At 47.2% G+C, this 20,943-nt stretch overlaps 1 pseudogene; it reads left to right on the top strand.

Annotated features, from left to right (window-relative positions):
* Positions 1–20,660, top strand: part of LOC123442045 — a 29,509-nt pseudogene extending 8,849 nt beyond the window's left edge.
* The last annotated feature ends 283 nt before the right edge of the window (positions 20,661–20,943 follow it).

The raw sequence follows: 20,943 nt of genomic DNA, 5'->3' as shown, positions 1-20,943 counted from the left end.
TTGTTCATGATAATCGTCTATTGTTCATGCTATAATTTTATTAACAGGAAATAGTAATACATGTGTGAATAAATAGATCACAATGTGTCCCTAGCAAGCCTCTAGTTGGCTAGCTCGTTAGTCAATAGATGATCATGGTTTCCTGATCATGGGCATTGGATGTCATTGATAACGGGATCACATCATTGGAAGAATGATGTGATGGACCAGACCCAATCGTAAGCATAGCACTAGATCGTATTGTTTGTATGCTAAAGCTTTTCCAATGTCAAGTGTCCTTTCCTTCGACCGTGAGATTGTGCAACTCCCGGATACCGTAGGAGTGCTTTGGGTGTATCAAACGTCACAACGTAACTGGGTGACTATAGGTGCATTACTGGTACCTCTGAAAGTATCTGTTGGGTTGGTACGAATCGAGATCGGGATTTTTCACTCCGTGTGACGGAGAGGTATCTCTGGGCCCACTCGGTAGAACATCATCATGAGCTCAATGTGACTAAGGAGTTAGTCACATGATGACGTGCTATGGAACGAGTAAAGAGACTTACCGGTAACGAGATTGAACAAGGTATAGGTATACCGACGATCGAATCTCGGGCAAGTTCTATACCGACAGACAAAGGGAATTGCATAAGGGATTGATTGAATCTTTGACATCGTGGTTCATCCGATGAGATCATCATGGAGCAAGTGGGAGCCACCATGGGTATCCACACCCCGCTGATGGTTATTGGCCGGAGAGGTGTCTCGGTCATGTCTGCCTGTCTCCCGAACCCGTAGGGTCTACACACTTAAGGTTCGATGATGCTAGGGTTATAGGGAATTGTTATACGAGGTTATCGAAACTTGTTCGGAGTCCCGGATGAGATCCCGGACGTCACGAGGAGCTCCGGAATGGTCCGGAGGTAAAGAGTGATATATAGGACGGATGGTTTTGGACACCGGAAGTGTTTTGGGCGTCGCCGGTAACGTACGGGGACCACTGGGACCACCGGAAGTGGCCCCGGGGGTCCACCGGAAGGGGGCCACGACCCCGGGAGGCTAGATGGGCCAAGTGTGGGAGGGAACCAGCCCCTAGGTGGGCTGGTGTGCCCCCATACTCAGCCCATGGCGCAAGAAGAGGGGAGAAGCGGGAAACCCTAGCGCAGGTGGGCCTAATGTTGGAAATATGCCCTAGAGGCAATAATAAATTAGTTATTATTATATTTCTTAGTTCATGATAATCGTTTATTATCCATGCTATAATTGTATTGATTGGAAACACAATACTTGTGTGGATACATAGACAAAACACTGTCCCTAGTAAGCCTCTAGTTGACTAGCTCGTTGATCAAAGATGGTCAAGGTTTCCTGGCCATAGGCAAGTGTTGTCACTTGATAACGGGATCACATCATTAGGAGAATCATGTGATGGACTAGACCCAAACTAATAGACGTAGCATGTTGATCGTGTCATTTTGTTGCTACTGTTTTCTGCGTGTCAAGTATTTGTTCCTATGACCATGAGATCATATAACTCACGGACACCGGAGGAATGCTTTGTGTGTATCAAACATTGCAACGTAACTGGGTGACTATAAAGATGCTCTACAGGTATCTCCGAAGGTGTTCGTTGAGTTAGTATAGATCGAGACTGGGATTTGTCACTCCGTGTGACGGAGAGGTATCTCGGGGCCCACTCGGTAATACAACATCACACACAAGCCTTGCAAGCAATGTAACTTAATGTAAGTTGCGGGATCTTGTATTACGGAACGAGTAAAGAGACTTGCCGGTAAACGAGATTGAAATAGGTATGCGGATACTAACGATCGAATCTCGGGCAAGTAACATACCGAAGGACAAAGGGAATGACATACGGGATTATATGAATCCCTGGCACTGAGGTTCAAACGATAAGATCTTCGTAGAATATGTAGGATCCAATATGGGCATCCAGGTCCCGCTATTGGATATTGACCGAGGAGTCTCTCGGGTCATGTCTACATAGTTCTCGAACCCGCAGGGTCTGCACACTTAAGGTTCGACGTTGTTTTATGCGTATTTGAGTTATATGGTTGGTTACCGAATGTTGTTCGGAGTCCCGGATGAGATCACGGAGGTCACGAGGGTTTCCGGAATGGTCCGGAAACGAATATTGATATATAGGATGACCTCATTTGGTTACCGGAAGGTTTTCGTGCATTACCGGAAAAGTTTCGGGCTCATCGGTAGTGTACCGGGAGTGCCGGGAGGGGTGCCGGGGACCATCGGGAGGGGTGTCACGCCCCAAGGGGTCTCATGGGCTATGTGAAGAGATAAACCAGCCCCTAGTGGGCTGGAATAAGTTCCCACTAAGGCCCATAAGGTTTGAGAAGGAAAAAACACAAGGTGGAAAGAGTTTCCAAGTGGGAAGGTGGAATCCTACTCCAAGTAGGATTGGAGTAGGACTCCTCCACCTCCAATTTCGGCCAAACCTTTAGGTTTTGAGGCTGCCTCCTCCCCTCCCTCCCACCTATATATACGGAGGTTTTAGGGCTGATTTGAGACGACTTTTCCACGGCAGCCCGACCACATACCTCCACGGTTTTTCCTCTAGATCGCGTTTCTGTGGAGCTCGGGCGGAGCCCTGCTGAGACAAGGTCATCATCAACCTCCGGAGCGCCGTCACGCTGCCGGAGAACTCTTCTACCTCTCCGTCTCTCTTGCTGGATCAAGAAGGCCGAGATCATCGTCGAGCTGTACGTGTGCTGAACGCGGAGGTGCCGTCCGTTCGGTACTAGATCGTGGGACTGATCACGGGATTGTTCGCGAGGCGGATCGAGGGACGTGAGGACGTTCCACTACATCAACCGCGTTCACTAACGCTTCTGCTGTACGATCTTCAAGGGTACGTAGATCACTCATCCCCTCTCGTAGATGGACATCACCATGATAGGTCTTCGTGCGCGTAGGAAATTTTTTGTTTCCCATGCGACGTTCCCCAACAGTGGTATCAGAGCTAGGTTCATGCGTAGATGTCTTCTCGAGTAGAACACAAAAGTTTTTGTGGGCGGTGATGTGCGTTTTGCTGCCCTCCTTAGTCTTGTCTTGATTCCGCGGTATTGTTGGATCGAAGCGGCTCGGACCGACATTACTCGTACGCTTACGAGAGACTGGTTTCATCGCTACGAGTAACTCCGTTGCTCAAAGATGACTGGCGGGTGTCAGTTTCTCCAACTTTAGTTGAATCGGAATTGACCGAGGAGGTCCTTGGATTAGGTTAAATAGCAATTCATATATCTCCGTTGTGGTGTTTGCGTAAGTAAGATGCGATCCTACTAGATACCCATGGTCACCACGTAAAACATGCAACAACAAAATTAGAGGACGTCTAACTTGTTTTTGCAGGGTATGCTTGTGATGTGATATGGCCAACGATGTGATGTGATATATTGGATGTATGAGATGATCATGTTGTAATAGTTAATATCGACTTGCACGTCGATGGTACGGCAACCGGCAAGAGCCATAGGGTTGTCTTTATAACTAACGTTTGTGCTTGCAGATGCGTTTACTACTTTGCTAGGACGTAGCTTTAGTAGTAATAGCATGAGTAGCACGACAACCCCGATGGCGACACGTTGATGGAGATCATGATGATGGAGATCATGGTGTGACGCCGGTGACAAGTAGATCGCGCCGGTGCTTTGGTGATGAAGATCAAGAAGCACGTAATGATGTCCATATCATGTCACTTATGAATTGCATGTGATGTTAATCCTTTTATGCACCTTATTTTGCTTAGAACGACGGTAGCATTATGAGGTGATCTCTCACTAAAATTTCAAGACGAAATTGTGTTCTCCCCGACTGTGCACCGTTGCGACAGTTCGTCGTTTCGAGACACCACGTAATGATCGGGTGTGATAGACTCAACGTTCACATACAACGGGTGCAAAACAGTTGCACACGCGGAACACTCGGGTTAAGCTTGACGAGCCTAGCATGTGCAGACATGGCCTCGGAACACATGAGACTGAAAGGTCGAGCATGAATCGTATAGTTGATATGATTAGCATAGAGATGCTTACCACTGAAACTATTCTCGACTCACGTGATGATCGGACTTGAGATAGTGGATTTGGATCATGTACCACTCAAATGACTAGAGAGATGTACTTTTTGAGTGGGAGTTCTTAAGTAATATGATTAATTGAACTAATTGTCATGAACATAGTCTAATGGTCTTTGCGAATTATGATGTAGCTTGCGATATAGCTCTGCTGTTTTAATATGTTCCTAGAGAAAATTTAGTTGAAAGTTAATAGTAGCAAACTTTGCAGACTAAGTCTGTAAAACCGAGGATTGTCCTCGTTGCTACGCAGAAGGCTTATGTCCTTAATGCACCACTCGGTGTGCTGCACCTCGAGCGTCGTCTGTGGATGCTATGAACATCCGACATACACGTTTCTGATGACTACACGATAGTTCAGTGCAAAATACTTAATGGCTTAGAAGCAAGGCGCCGAAAACATTGTAAAACGTCACGGAACATAGGTGATGTTCTAAAGAGATGAAATTGTGATTTCATGCTTGTGCCCTTGTTAAGAGGTACGAGACCTCCAACAAGATTCTTTGTCCACTAAGTAAAGGAGAAAAGCTCAATCGTTGAGCGTGTGCTCAGATTGTCTGAGTACAACAATCACTTGAATCAAGTGGGAGTTAATCTTCCAGATGAGATAGTGATGGTTCTCCAAAGTCACTGCCACCAAGCTGTGAGAGCTTCGTGATGAACTATAACATATCAAGGATAGATACAATGATCCTTGAGCGATTCGTGATGTTCTGACACTGCGAATGTAGAAATCAAAAAGGAGCATCAATAGTTGATGGTTAGTAAAACCACTAAGTTTCAAGAAAGGCGAGGGCTAGAAGGGATACTTCGTGAAAACGGCAAAACAGTTGCTGCGCTAATGAAGAGACCCAAGACTAAACCCAAACCCGAGACTAAGTGCTTCTGTAATGAGGGGAACAGTCACTGAGGCGGAGCAACTCTAGATACTTGGTAGATAAGAAGGCTGGCAAAAGTCGGGAGAAATATATTTGATATACATAATATTGATGTGTACTTTACTAGTACTCCTAGTAGCATGAGGGTATTGGATACCGGTTCGGTTGCTAAGTGATTAGTAACACGAAATGAAAGCTACGGCATAAACGGAGACTAGCTAAAGGCAAGGTGACGATACGTGTTGGAAGTGTTTCCAAGGTTGATATGATCAAACGTCGCACGCTCCCTCTACCATCGGGATTGGTGTTAAACCTAAATAATTGTTATTTGGTGCTTGCGTTAAGCATGAACATGATTGGATCGTGTTTATTGCAATACGATTATTCATTTAAAGAGAATAATGGTTACTCTATTTTCTTGAATAATCACCTTCAATGGTTTATTGAATCTCGATCGTAGTGTTACACATGTTCATGATATTGGTGCCAAAAGATACGAGTTGATGATGATAGTACCACTTACTTGTGGCACTGCCGCTTGAGTCATGTTAGTATAAATTGCATGAAGAGGCTCCATGCTGATGGATCTTTGTACTCACCTGATTTCGAATCACTAGTGACATGCGAATCATACCACATGAGCAAGGCCTTGTTTTCATTGAGATGAAATAAGATAGTAACTTGTTGGAAGTGATACATTTTGATGTATGCAGTCCAATGGGTGCTGAGGCACGCAGTGGATATCATTATGTTCTTACTTCACTGACAATTTGAGTAGATACAGGAGTATTTACTTAATGAATCACAAGTCTAAAATGTTGAAAAGTTCAATTCCGTTTCAGAGTGAAGTTCGTCGTAACAAGAGGATAAACTGTCTACGATATGATCATGGAAATGAATATCTGAGTTACGAGTTTTGGTACACAGTTAAGACAATGTGGAAATTGTTTCGCAGTTCATGCCACCTGGAACATCATAGTGTGATGATGTGTCTGAACGTCATAGCCACGCACTATTTGGTATGGTGCATACTATGATGTCTCTTATCGAAATTACCACTATCGTTTATGGGTTATGCATTAGAGACAACCGCACTCACTTTAAATAGGGCACCGCGTATTTCCATTGAGATGACACAGTATAGACTGAGGTTTAGAGAAATCTAAACTGTCGTTTCTTGAAAGTTTGGGGTTTCGACACTTATGTGAAAAAGTTTCAGTCTGATAAGCTCGAACCCAAAGCGGATAAATGCATCTTCATAGGATATCCAAAACAGTTGGGTACATCTCCTATCTCAGATCCGAAAGCAAAGTGTTTGTTTCTAGAAACGGATCCTTTCTCGAGGAAAGGTTTCTCTCGAAAGAATTGAGTGGGAGGGTAGTAGAACTTGATGAGGTTATTGAACCATCACTTCAACCAGTGTGTAGCAGGGCGCAGGAAGTTGTTCATGTGGCGCCTACACCAATTGAAGTGGAAGCTGATGATGATGATCATTGAGCTTCGAATCAAGTTACTACAAACCTCGTAGGTCGACAAGGTCGCGTACTGCTGCAGAGTAGTACGGTAACCCTGTCTTGGAGGTCATGTTGTTGAGCAACAGTGAACCTACGAGTTATGGAGAAAGCGATGGTGGGCCCAGATTCCGACAAATGGCTGGAAGCCATGAAATCCGAGAGAGGATCCATGTGTGAAAACAAAGTGTAGACTTTGGTAGAACTACTTGATGGTCATAGGACTATTGAGTAAAAATGGATTTTTAAAAGAAGACAGACGATGATGGTGATAAGTCACTATTAAGAAAAGCTCGACTTGTCGCAAAGATGTTTTCGATAAGATCAAACAGTTGACTATGATGAGACTTTCTCACTCGTAGCGATGCTAAAAGTCTGTTAGAATTATGTTAGTTGTTGATGCATTATTTATGAAATATTGCACGTAGGATGTCAAAACATTGTTTTCTCGACGGTTTCCTTGAGCAAACATTGTATGTGATACAACCAGAAGGTTTTGTCGATCCTAAAGATACTAGCAAGTATGCAAGCTCCAGTGATCCTTCAATGGACTGGTGCAAGCATCTCGGAGCTGGAATATACACTTTGATGAGATGATCAAAGATTTTTGGTTTGTACAAGGTTTATGAGAAACTTGTATTTCCAAAGAAGTGAGTGGGAGCACTATAGAATTTCTGATAAGTATATGTGGTTGACATATTGTGGATCAGAAGTAATGTAGAATTTCTGTAAAACATACAAGGTTGTTTGAAAGGAGTTTTCAAAGGAATACCTGGATTGAGCTACTTGAACGTTGAGCATCAAAGATCTATGGAGATAGATCGAAAAGCGCTTAATGGAAGTTTCAACAAGATGCATGCCTTGACAAGTTTTTGAAAGAGTTCAAAATAGACCAGCAAAGAAGGAGTTCTTGGTTGCGTTGTGAGGTGTGAATTTGAGTAAGACTCAAAACCCGACCACGGCAGAATAAAGAGAATAGACGAAGGTCGTCTTCTATGCCTTAGCCGTAGAATCTGAAGTATGCCATGCTGTGTACCGCACCTGAAGTGTGCCTTGACTCAAAGTATGTTGAGAGGTACAGAGAGTGATCCATGATTGAATCACTAGCAGCGGTCGAAATTTATCCTTAGTAACTAATGGACTAAGGAATTTTTCTCGATTATGGAGGTGGTTAAAGAGTTTGTCGTAAAGGGTTACGTCAATGCAAGCTTTGACACTAATCCGGATAACTATGAGTAGTGAAACGGATTCGTATAGTAGAGTAGATATTTGGAGCATTTCCGAATAGCACGTAGTAGCAGCATCTATAAGATGACATAAAGATTTGTAAAGAACGCACGAATCTGAAAGTTTCAGAACCGTTGACTAAAACCTCTCTCACGAGCAAGACGTGATCAGACCCCATAACTATATGGGTGTTGGATTCGTTGGAATCACATGGGGATGTGAACTAGATTATTGACTCTAGTGCAAGTGGGAGACTGTTGGAAATATGCCCTAGAGGCAATAATAAATTAGTTATTATTATATTTCTTAGTTCATGATAATCGTTTATTATCCATGCTATAATTGTATTGATTGGAAACACAATACTTGTGTGGATACATAGACAAAACACTGTCCCTAGTAAGCCTCTAGTTGACTCGCTCGTTGATCAAAGATGGTCAAGGTTTCCTGGCCATAGGCAAGTGTTGTCACTTGATAACGGGATCACATCATTAGGAGAATCATGTGATGGACTAGACCCAAACTAATAGACGTAGCATGTTGATCGTGTCATTTTGTTGCTACTGTTTTCTGCGTGTCAAGTATTTGTTCCTATGACCATGAGATCATATAACTCACGGACACCGGAGGAATGCTTTGTGTGTATCAAACGTTGCAACGTAACTGGGTGACTATAAATATGCTCTACAGGTATCTCCAAAGGTGTTCGTTGAGTTAGTATAGATCGAGACTGGGATTTGTCACTCCGTGTGACGGAGAGGTATCTCGGGGCCCACTCGGTAATACAACATCACACACAAGCCTTGCAAGCAATGTAACTTAATGTAAGTTGCGGGATCTTGTATTACGGAACGAGTAAAGAGACTTGCCGGTAAACGAGATTGAAATAGGTATGCGGATACTAACGATCGAATCTCGGGCAAGTAACATACCGAAGGACAAAGGGAATGACATACGGGATTATATGAATCCCTGGCACTGAGGTTCAAACGATAAGATCTTCGTAGAATATGTAGGATCCAATATGGGCATCCAGGTCCCGCTATTGGATATTGACCGAGGAGTCTCTCGGGTCATGTCTACATAGTTCTCGAACCCGCAGGGTCTGCACACTTAAGGTTCGACGTTGTTTTATGCGTATTTGAGTTATATGGTTGGTTACCGAATGTTGTTCGGAGTCCCGGATGAGATCACGGACGTCACGCGGGTTTCCGGAATGGTCCGGAAACGAAGATTGATATATAGGATGACCTCATTTGGTTACCGGAAGGTTTTCGTGCATTACCGGAAAAGTTTCGGGCTCATCGGTAGTGTACCGGGAGTGCCGGGAGGGGTGCCGGGGACCATCGGGAGGGGTGTCACGCCCCAAGGGGTCTCATGGGCTATGTGAAGAGATAAACCAGCCCCTAGTGGGCTGGAATAAGTTCCCACTAAGGCCCATAAGGTTTGAGAAGGAAAAAACACAAGGTGGAAAGAGTTTCCAAGTGGGAAGGTGGAATCCTACTCCAAGTAGGATTGGAGTAGGACTCCTCCACCTCCAATATCGGCGTAACCTTTAGATTTTGAGGCTGCCTACTCCCCTCCCTCCCACCTATATATACGGAGGTTTTAGGGCTGATTTGAGACGACTTTTCCACGGCAGCCCGACCACATACCTCCACGGTTTTTCCTCTAGATCGCATTTCTGCGGAGCTCGGGCGGAGCCCTGCTGAGACAAGGTCATCACCAACCTCCTGAGCGCCGTCACGCTGCCGGAGAACTCTTCTACCTCTCCGTCTCTCTTGCTGGATCAAGAAGGCCGAGATCATCGTCGAGCTGTACGTGTGCTGAAGGCGGAGGTGCCGTCCGTTCGGTACTAGATCGTGGGACTGATCGCGGGATTGTTCGCGAGGCGGATCGAGGGACGTGAGGACGTTCCACTACATCAACCGCGTTCACTAACGCTTCTGCTGTACGATCTACAAGGGTACGTAGATCACTCATCCCCTCTCGTAGATGGACATCACCATGATAGGTCTTCGTGCGCGTAGGAAATTTTTTGTTTCCCATGCGACGTTCCCCAACACCTAAGGCCCACCAGAAGGGTGCGCCACCCCTCCTCCCCTCCTGCCCACCGCACCTCCCCCCCTCATCTAGGGTTGGCGCCCCTCCTAGGAGAGGGAAACCCTCAAGGGGGGCGCAGCCCCTCCATCCCCTATATATAGTGGGCACTTTGGGCTGTTGGGGACACCAATCTTCCTCTCCCTCGGCGCAGCCCTGCTCTTCTTTCTCCTCCTCTCTGCCGGTGCTTGGCGAAGCCCTGCCGGGAGACCTCGTCTCTCCATCGACACCAGCCGTCGTGCTTCCAGAGATCTTCCCCAACCTCTCCCTCCTCCTGGCTGGATCAAGGTGCAGGAGACATCACCGGGCTGCACGTGTGTTGAACGCGGAGGTGCCGTGGTTCGGCACTAGATCGGAATCACACCGTGATCTGAATCACCGCGAGTACGACTCCATCAACCGCGTTCTAGCAACGCTTCCGCTTAGTGATCTTCAAAGGTATGAAGATGCAGTCACCCCTCTCTTGTTGCTGGTCTTTCCATAGGAAGATCTAAATATGCGTAGGATAATTTTTGAATTTATGCTACGTTACCCAACAGTATCACGGGCTCATCTCAGCGTCCGTCGTTGCTACAACAACGACGTCCGCCTCGACTCGCGTTACGCTAAGACAGGGGGCAGCGGTGTCACGGGCTCGTCTCGGCGTCCGTCGTCGCTACTGCGACGGCGTCCGTCGTCGACTCGTGTTACGGTAAGACAGAGGCCTGTGGTGTCACGGGCTCGTCTCGGCGTCCATCGTTGCTACCGCGACGACGTCCGTCTCGACTCGCGTTACACTAAGACAGGGGGCAGTGGTGTCACGGGCTCCTCTCCTCGTCCGTCGTCGCTACAGCGACGACGTCCGCCTCGACTCGCATTATTCTAAGATAGGGGGCACATGTGTCACGTGCTCGTCTCGGCGTCCGTCGTCGCTACCGCGACGACGTCCGCCTCAACTCGCGTTATGCTAAGACAGAGGGCAATGGTGTCCCGGGCTCTTCTCGGCGTCCGCCTCGACTCGCGTTACGCTAAGAAAGTGGGGAAGTGGTGTCATGGGCTCGTCTCGGCGTCCGTTATCGCTACCGCAAAGACGTCCGCCTGGACTTCCATTACGCTAAGACAGGGGGGCGGTGGTGTCATGGGCTAGTCTCGGAGTTCGTCATCGCTACCGCGACGACGTCCGCCTCGACTTGCGTAACACTAAGACACGGGGGCACTGATGTCACGGGCTCGTCTCACCGTCCGTCGTTGCTACAGCGACGACGTCCGCCTCGACTCGCGTTACGCTAAGACAGGGGGCAGTGCTGTCACGGGGTCGTCTCGGCGTCAGTCGTGGCTACCGCGACGACGTCCTCCTCGACTCGCATTACGCTTAGACAAGGGGGCAGTGGTGTCATGTGCTTGTCTTGGCGTCCGTCGTTGCTACCGTGACGACGTCCGCCTCGACTCGTGTTACGGTAAGACAAGGGGGCGATGGTGTCACGGGCTCGTCTCGGCGTACGGCGTCACTACGGCGACAACGTCTGCCTCGACTCGTGTTACGCTAAGACAGGGGGGCAGTGGTGTCACATGCTCGTCTCAGCGGCCGTCGTTGCTACCGCGACGACGCCCGGATCGACTCGCGTTACGCTAAGACATGGGGGCAGTGGTGTCACGGGCTCGTCTCGGCGTCCGTCGTCGCGTCAGCGGCGACGTCCGCCTTGACTCGCCATAATGTAAGACAGGAGGGAAGTGGTGCAACGGGCTCATCTCGGCGTTCGTCGTCGCTACCGCGACGACCTCCGCCTCGACTCGCGTTACGCTAAGATAGGGGGCAATAACGGAACAAAGCACCCGGCAAAAGGCTAGGCCTTCCGTCATTTACCAAGTATATAGGTGATTTAATTAAATAACATAATTTAAGATAATGATATCCAGCTCATGTTATCACATGAGTCAAAGCACTTGCATCTAGCAACGCTAACATTAGTAGCTAAGCAAAGCCTACTTAGCATTCAAGTTTTGCTAGGTAGGGAGAGTGTATGGGTTCATGACATCTCAAGAGGCAATTTAGTTCAGTGGTAGGCAGCGAGCAATATGACATGGATACGCAAACTAGCATAACAAGTCTAGAGATGGAATCAAGGTCATATCATCTTGCGTGTGATATCCTCAGCTTGGAATGGTTCTTGTTCGTCCTGCACGTACTCTCCCGAATCCACGTACTCGTTCTCCGATCCCGGTGCTACCCAACAAAAGAATAACATCCAATGAACAACAGCACCTCAAGATGCAACAAGCACATGATGCATGAGATGAAAAATGAGCATGCATCACTATTTCTACCACTAGCACAAGCAAAAGAAGCTAATAAAAGTTCCTGGACAGTACTGTATCCTAAGCTATATTGACATGCATGAGAATGACATGATCATATGCATCTCGAGAAATCGATGAAAAACCATATAAAGAACAATACAATCGGAGCTACGGATCAACGGGAATCAACGAAACAAGATATTAAGCCCTACGTGTCAAAATCTTCACCACTCGCTCAAATGGCAAAAATCTGGTTTTCCCAGGTTGCCAAAACATATAACAACCCAACATGAATGCATTGGAGCAAGTAAGAACACCTCAACATCAACTAAGTACTCTCAAACATCAAAATGACAATTCTACACAATCTGCCATAATCTGCATCTTAGCACTTTGTGAGCTACATGCAACATAGCTACAGCCCTCCAAATATGACAAATAATATGAATGGCTGTAGCTAGCCAAGAATACTACCAGCACAAGAAAGAATCACACAAAAAGGAATTAAACACAGGAAGATACAAGGCTACAAACTTTCCCAAAATCATTAGGTCTCGGGGACTTAGTGAAAATTCCTGCACCTGACCTTCTGTCTTTGCTCTGAAGCCTTTTTGACAGCAACCACAACATAACCTACAAGACTCCAAATGGGATGAAATTTGACAGGGAGCTTCACAAACATATCAGGTCCAAATTCCTAGCACTGAACTAAGGCTAGATCACAACACAATGACCAGCACAACCTCATCTACAGGAGAAGAAAATGTTTCCAGATTCTCAGACTTAGTGAAATTCCAGATTTCCAAGTTGCCACATAACCGCGGGCATGGCTTTCCGAAAGATTAAACCCTGCAGGGGTGCTCCAACTAGTCCATCACAAACGTACACATGCCGCAAAGGCATCCTCTATCACGAATCTCGTGATACCCGTTCGACTACGTCGGTTCGTCTCCTTCACAGAGGCATTCTTCTTCCAAGCGGGATCTCAGGCAAGATGACCATTTCCCGAGATACCATTACTATCATTGCCATGATAGTTTTACCGTTTCTATCGAATATTTCTTGTTGCCTACCACATGTTAAATATCAGCCTCTCAACAATGCCATGATAACCTTCAACCTGTTCGACCTAGCAAACCACTGATTGGCTATGTTACTCCTTGCTTAACCCTGTGTTAGCGTTGCTAGTTGGAGGTGCAGTTGCTTCCATGTTATTACATGGGTTCCTTGTCATATCACCATATTGATGCTATTTAATTCAATGCACCTATATACTTGGTAAAAGGTGGAAGGCTCGGCCTTTCTAGCCTGGTGTTTTGTTCCACCTTTGCCCCCTTAGTTTCGGCTACCGGTGTTATGTTCCCTAATTGAGCGCTCCTAACACGATCGGGGTTGTTATGGGGACCCCCTTGATAATTCGTTTTTTATTAAAGCTGGTCTGGCAAGGCCGAACATTGGTACTATTTGCCCAACATAATAATTTTGATAATACTGAAATGCATAGAGAGTTAGCGCTACCCGAGGAGTAATTCTACATAATACAGGGGGGCCAGTGCTGTTGGTGCTGGTCCAAAACTAGAGCCATTTGCGGGGCCAACCCGGGGCAACCCAGGAGATTTCTATCAGGCCACCGTACGCTGTGCTTATCCGTCGTCTCCTGAGAATGAGATACGCGGCTCCTATCGGGATCGTCGTGCTTCGTTTGATTAAGTTGTCAACTAGGGAGTTATTCTTGGGTGTTTTGTCTAGCCCCTGGTATTTTTGGTAGCAATAGATATGCATGTTTAGGCGTGGTTTGCTTGCTCTCAAGTTGCTAGAAATAGTGCTGATTTGGAGGTGCTGAAATATTTCCAAGTCTGGAATCTGTTATATTTTGTTGCTGTCTTGTCTTGCTTGTATCTTTTGCTCTGTAGCTCTTTTGAGATTGGTCCAATGGATTTAGTTGTAGCCCTTGTGTTTCTCTAGCATGCTGTGAGTTTTCATGCCATTTGGAGTCCTATAGATATAGGTTTTGATGCTGTCAATATGCCTTCAGATCGAAAACTTCAGCTTCAAAAACTGCTATTTTCACTAAGTCTGAAAATAGTGTGTGGGAAGCCATTTTGTGACTTCTTTTCCTAGTGTTCCTTGCTGCCATGCTAGTTGTTGTTAGTTGTTTGTAGTAGTGTTTCTTGCCCTCTTTTGTGTCATGCCTTGCTTGAGTTTATCGGAGTAGTGTAGCTCGTACTTGTGGGGCGTAGAAAATGATATGTGGCTGATTTTGGCATATTGTAGTGATTTCTTGTTTTGCTCGTAGTTTTTGAACCGTAGCTCCGTTTTGATCGTGTCCTACATGAAACTTGCTTAGAATCTCGTGTAGTTTCATTTTCTCTTGCTGGTTGTATGTTTTGAAATGCTCGTGACCAGCGTTGCACACATATTGCATTCATGCCATCATATCTTACGGTGTCCGTATCTTTTGATCCGTAGCTCCGTTGGAGATGATCTCTATGTGTAAATTGCTTGAAATGACGCGTAGAATCATGTGAACCTATTTGTTTTGCTGTTTAACAACCAATTAAATGTGTTAGTTCAGATCTGGACAGAATTGTAAATTAACATGTGAGGTCGTCTCGGAGGTGCTATATGTCATTTCCGACCTCATTTGAAATGCATAGATAGATAGTTTAATTACGCTTCACCTCTTGCCATGTTTTAATCACATTTAATCTTGCCGTGTATCTAATCCGGATAGAACTAAATAAATAAACGTGAAGTTTCGTCAATATGCAACTCGTTGCATATTGAACTCCACTTAATGTGTAGTGTTTGAGTGTGTGATTTGCCATGCCGTGTCTTGCATGTATACAGCTGCTCATGCATCATATGTCTTGTGCATCGTGTGGTGCATCTCATGTGTTGATTCTTGTTTCCGGTTTGCTTCGTCTCGATAGAGTTCCGCAAGCTTGCCGGATTGTGAGGACCCGTTCGACTACGTTGGTTCGTCTGCTTCACGGAGGCATTCTTCTTCCAAGCGGGATCTCAGGCAAGATGACCATTTCCCCAGATACCATTACTATCATTGCCATGCTAGTTTTACCATTTCTATCGACTATGTCTCGTTGCCTACCACATGTTAAATATCAGCCTCTCAACAATGCCATGATGACCTTCAACCTGTTCGACCTAGCAAACCACTGATTGGCTATGTTACTGCTTGCTTAACCCTGTGTTAGCGTTGCTAGTTGGAGGTGCAGTTGCTTCCATGTGATTACATGGGTTCCTTGTCATATCACCATATTGATGCTATTTAATTCAATGCACCTATATACTTGGTAAAAGGTGGAATGCTCGGCCTTTCTAGCCTGGTGTTTTGTTCCACCTTTGTCCCCTTAGTTTCGGCTACCGGTGTTATGTTCCATAATTGAGCGCTCCTAACACGATCGAGGTTGTTATGGGGACCCCCTTGATAATTCGTTTTAGATTGAAGCTGGTCTGGCAAGGCCCAACATTGGTACTATTTGCCCAACATAATAATTTTGATAATACTAAAATGCATAGGGAGTTAGCGCTACCCGAGGAGTAATTCTACATAATACAGGGAGGCCAGTGCTGTTGGTGCTGGTCCAAAACTAGAGCCGTTTGCGGGGCCAACCCGGGGCAACCCGGAAGATTTCTATCAGGCCACCGTACACTGTGCTTATCCGTCGTGTCCTGAGAACGAGATACGCGGCTCCTATCGGGAACGTCGACACGCCGGGCGGCCTTGCTGGATTAGTTTTACCTTTGACGAGATATCTTGTGCATCGGGATTCCGGTGATGCTTTGGGTAATCTCAGAGTTGAGGTTTTCCACTAAGGAATCCGACGAGATTGCGAGCTTCGTGATCGAGGATTTCTATGCGGCTTGTGGTAATTTGTGATGGCCTAGTTGGAGCAGCCCTGCAGGGTTAAATCTTTTGGAAAGCCGTGCCCGCGGTTATGTGGCAACGTGGAAACTTTGTTTAACACTGGTTGTAGATAACTTGAAGTTAATTTAATTAAAACATGCCAACGGTGTGCGTAACCGTGACTGTCTCTTTCGTGAGTTCCTTCTCTGATCGAGGACATGGTGGGGTTATGTCAGACGTAGGTAGGTGTTCAGGATCATTCATTTGATCAACAGTAGTTCACGTCCGTTATGCGTAGATCTTCCCCCTCTTACTTCTTGTACTCCTAAGTTTAGCCACCAAATAAATGCTTAGCCCCTGCTGCAACCTCACCACTTAACCATACCTCACCCATTAAGCTTTGCTAGTCTTGATACCTTTGGAAATGAGATTGCAGAGTCCCCTGTGGCTCACAGATTACTACAACACCTATTGCAGGTACATGTAAAGATTACTTGACGCGAGCGTGTTGATTGATCATTTGGAGTTGCATCTTCTTCTTCTTCTTCATCGATCTAGGATGGGTTTCTAGGCCGGCAACCTGGGATAGCAAGGATGGACGTCGTTCTTATTTTTCTCGTTTGATTTCGTCCGTAGTCGGACCCTCCTCTTACTCTTGATGATTATGTAATATACTGATGTGACACTGATGTAGCTTGTGGCGAGTGTAAGCCAATTCTATACATATCTTTTTTTCCAGTACATGTACTTGTAACGATATCCATTCTTGCGACATGACGAGATGGGCTTCTATCCCTGACGAGGCCTTCGTGCCAAATTGAGGATAGGGTCGCATCTTGGACGTGACAATTCCTAGGTCTGATACCAACTTGTCACGCCCAAGATGTGACCCTATCCTCAATTTGGCACGAAGGCCTCGTCAGGGATAGAAGCGCATCTCATCGTGTCGCAAGAATGGATATCGTTACAAGTACATGTACTGAAAAGAAGAGATATATATATATATAGAATTGGCTTACACTCGCCACAAGCTACATCAGAGTCACATCGGTACATTTCATAATCATCAAGAGTAAGAGCAAGGTCCGACTACGGACAAAAACAAACGACAAAAGAAGAACGACGTCCATCCTTGCTATCCGAGGCTGCCGGCCTGGAACCCATCCTAGATTTATGAAGAAGAAGAAGAAGAAGCAACTCCAAATGAACAATCAACGCGCTCACGTCAAATAACCTTTACCTGTACCTGCAACTGGTGTTGTAGTAATCTGTGAGCCACACGGGACTCAGCAATCTCATTTCCAAAGGTATCAAGACTAGCAAAGCTTAATGGGTGAGGCACGGTTAAGTGGTGAGGTTGCAGCAGCGGCTAAGCATATATTTGGTGGCTAAACTCACGAGTACAAGAAATAAGAGGGGGAATGATCTATGCATAGCGGACGTGAACTACTGATGATCAAATGAATGATCCTGAACACCTACCTACGTCAGACATAACCCCACCGTGTCCTCGATCGGAGAAGGAACTCACGAAAGAGACAGTCACGGTTACGCACATAGTTGGCATATTTTAATTGAGTTAACTTCAAGTTATCTACAACCAGTGTTAAACAAAACTTCCACGTTGCCACATAACCGCGGGCACGGCTTTTCGAAAATATTTAACCCTGCAGGGGTGCTCCAACTAGTCCATCACAAATTACCACAAGCCGCATAGAAATCCTCAATCACGAAGCTCGCGATCTCGTCGAATTCCCTAGTGGAAAACCTCAACTCTGAGATTACCAAAAGCATCACCGGAATCCCGATGCACAAGATATTTCGTCAAAGGTAAAACTAATCTAGCAAGGCCGCCCGACGTGTCGACGATCCCGCTAGGAGTCGCGTACCTCGTTCTCAGGACACGACGGATGAGCTAGACGTCGGGATCGCTAAACCTCCGGGTGACCAGAGGGGCGTCGGACATCGCTCTGGTGGGAGAAACACTCATGAGGAGCACTGGCCCGGGGGTTGATTAAATTTCCTGGGGTTAATTACTCCCTATGCAGTTCATAAGTTATTAGGCAAATGTAGTACCAAAGTTTGGTCTTGCCAGACCAGCTTTAATCTAAAACGAATTATCAAGGGGGTCCCCATAACAACCCCGATCGTGTTAGGAGCGCTCATTTATGGAACATAACACCGGTAGCCGAAAACTAAGGGGGCAAAGATGGAACAAAACACCAGGCTAGAAAAGGCCAAGCCTTCCACCTTTTACCAAGTATATAGGTGCATTAAATTAAATAGCATTTAAAATATGGTGATAAGACAAGGAACCCATGTTATCACATGGAAGCAACTACTCCTGCAACTAGCAACGCTACAACATGGTTAAGCAAGCAGTAACATAGCCAAACAGTGGTTTGCTAGGTCGAACAGGTTGAAGGTAATCATGGCATTGTTGAGAGGCTGATATTTAACATGTGGTAGGCAACGAGACATAAACGATGGACACGATAAAACTAGCATGGCAATGATAGTAATGGTATCTGGGGAAATGGTCATCTTGCCTGAGATCCCGCTTGGAAGAAGAATGGCTCCGTGAAGCAGACGAACCGACATAGTCGAACGGGTCCTCACATTCTGACACGCTTGCGGAACTCTATCGAGACGGAGCAAACCGAAAACAAACATCAACACATGATATACACCACAAGATGCAATACACAGATGATGCATGAACGGTCTAATGCAAGGCATGACAATCACAACAATCAAACACTACACATTAAGTGAAGCTCGATATGCAACGGGTTGCATATCGACGAAACTCAACATTTAATTGTTTAGTTCACTCCCGTTAATTTACACGAAAATATTTAAAATGTTGTTAACATGGCAAGGGGTGAAGCACAAATTAAACTACCTATCTAGGCATTTTAAATGAGACCGAAAACGACATATAACATCTATACTACTATTAAACAATCCAACAAGAATTACACTACAGACACCCCATCAAACGCCCCACAAAAAAATAACCAATCAGCACCCCACGGTTAATCCCACAGATCTTAATCTAATAGTCCTCGTTAATCCACCGTCTCCTGGGTGGACTTAGAAATTACAATTGGCTGAACATACTCCACCAACCAACTACAAGCCGTGCTGGGTGCCCGAGATCTGCCCCAATCCCCGGCCAGCCAGCCGCCATCGCCGCCACCGCCGCTCGCCCCAGCTCCCCCCGCTCGCCGCGCCGCGCGTCCCCCGCTCACCGCGCCGTGCCGCTGGCCTGATCGCGACGCTCGGCCCCGCTACCCCCGCTCGCCGCGCTTCCCCCGCTCGCCACGCTGCGCCGCTCGGCCCCGCTCGCCACGCCGCGCCTCCTCCCCCGCTCACCATGCCGCGCCGCGCCTCCTCCTCCCGCTCGCCGCGCCGCGCCACTGGCCTGCTCGCCCCGCTCGCCGCGCCGGGCCTCCCCCGCTCGCCACGCCGTGCCTCCTACCCCGCTCGCCATGCCGTGCCGTGCCTCCTACCCCGCTCGCCGCGCCGCGCAACGTCTTCCTCAACGGGAACCGACTCTCGGGGAACTTCCCGGCACCGCTCCTCGCGCAGCCCGACCTCCTCCACCTCTCGCTCGGCGGGAACGGCCTTTCGGGCGCCATCCCGCCGGCCCTCGCCAACCTCACCCGCCTCAGGACCCTGCTCCTCGAGGAGAACCGCTTCGTCGGGGAGACTCCCGACCTCCCGCTGCCGCAGCTGCGCGAGTTCAACGTCTCCTTCAACCGCCTCAATGGATCCATCCCCGCCTCGCTCCGCTCCAGGCCACGAGCGGCGTTCCTCGGGATGTCGGCCCTCTGCGGCGGGCCCCTCGGCCCTTGCCCTGGCGAGGCCCCTCCTCCTTCTCCGGCTCCCATGGGGACGACGCCCTCGTCGACAACACCGGCGACGAACGTCCCCAATGGCGGAAACGACGAACAAACTGACAAGAAGGGGAACAAGCTCTCCGGCGGCGCCATTGCCGGGATCGCCATAGCCTCCGTCGTGGGTGCCGCGCTTCTCCTGTTCCTCCTCATCTGCCTCTGTCGCAGGTCGGGCGGACCAAAACGCGGGCTCTGGAGATGCCGACTCCGTCTCCGTCCTCCGCCGTCATCCCCGGCGGCCGAAAACCTCCCGAGTTGCCCAGTGTCTCGGTCGTGGCTCATATGGCCACTGTCGGCCACCCTGCGGGTCAATCGACTTCAGGGAAGAAGCTGGTCTTCTTCAGGACAGCGGCTGCCGTCCAACCCTTCGACCTCGAGGACCTGCTGCGCGTGTCGGCCGAGGTCCTTGGCAAAGGTGCCATCAGGATGACCTACAAGGTTGTGCTTGAATCCAGCGCTACCGTGGCGGTGAAGGGGCTCAAGGATGTCACCATGTATGAACCAGAGTTCCGTGACCGCATCGCTGACATTGGCGAGCTCCAGCACGAGTTCATCGTGCCTCTCCGTGCTTACTATTACAGCAAAGATGAGAAGCTGCTTGTGTACGACTTCATGCCCATGGGGAGCCTTTCTGCAGTCTTGCATGGTGAGAATTTTCACATCTCAGTTCCTTTGCAGTTTTTCTGTACTCATACTCTGATCATTGTATTACTGTTCTGCATATGTTGTGCTCGTGCTGGTGTTTATCTTATTTTTGCATTTTTCATGGGTGGCGACGGACTTGGATTTCTCGTAAATGTTTGAGAATTGGATTGCAGTTGTTTATGGACGATTGTCTTGTACTAAATTTGTTCATATATATATATATATATATATATATATATATATATATATATATATATATATATATATATATATATATATATATATAATGTTTCGGCAATTTAAATTGAGCCCGTTACTGTGGACTCGCCGGAAGCCGGGAGCTTCGACTGTGAGGAACGGGGAGCACGGGTGCTTTGTTGGCGGGGGCATGTTTTGGGGACGGGGAGACCTCCAGCCGTGGGGAATGGAGAGAGTTTTGGAT

Source organism: Hordeum vulgare, chromosome 3H (assembly GCF_904849725.1).
Source record: "Hordeum vulgare subsp. vulgare chromosome 3H, MorexV3_pseudomolecules_assembly, whole genome shotgun sequence".
Classification (NCBI taxonomy): Eukaryota; Viridiplantae; Streptophyta; class Magnoliopsida; order Poales; family Poaceae; genus Hordeum; species Hordeum vulgare.
This window is presented reverse-complemented; position numbering and strand designations above follow the sequence as displayed.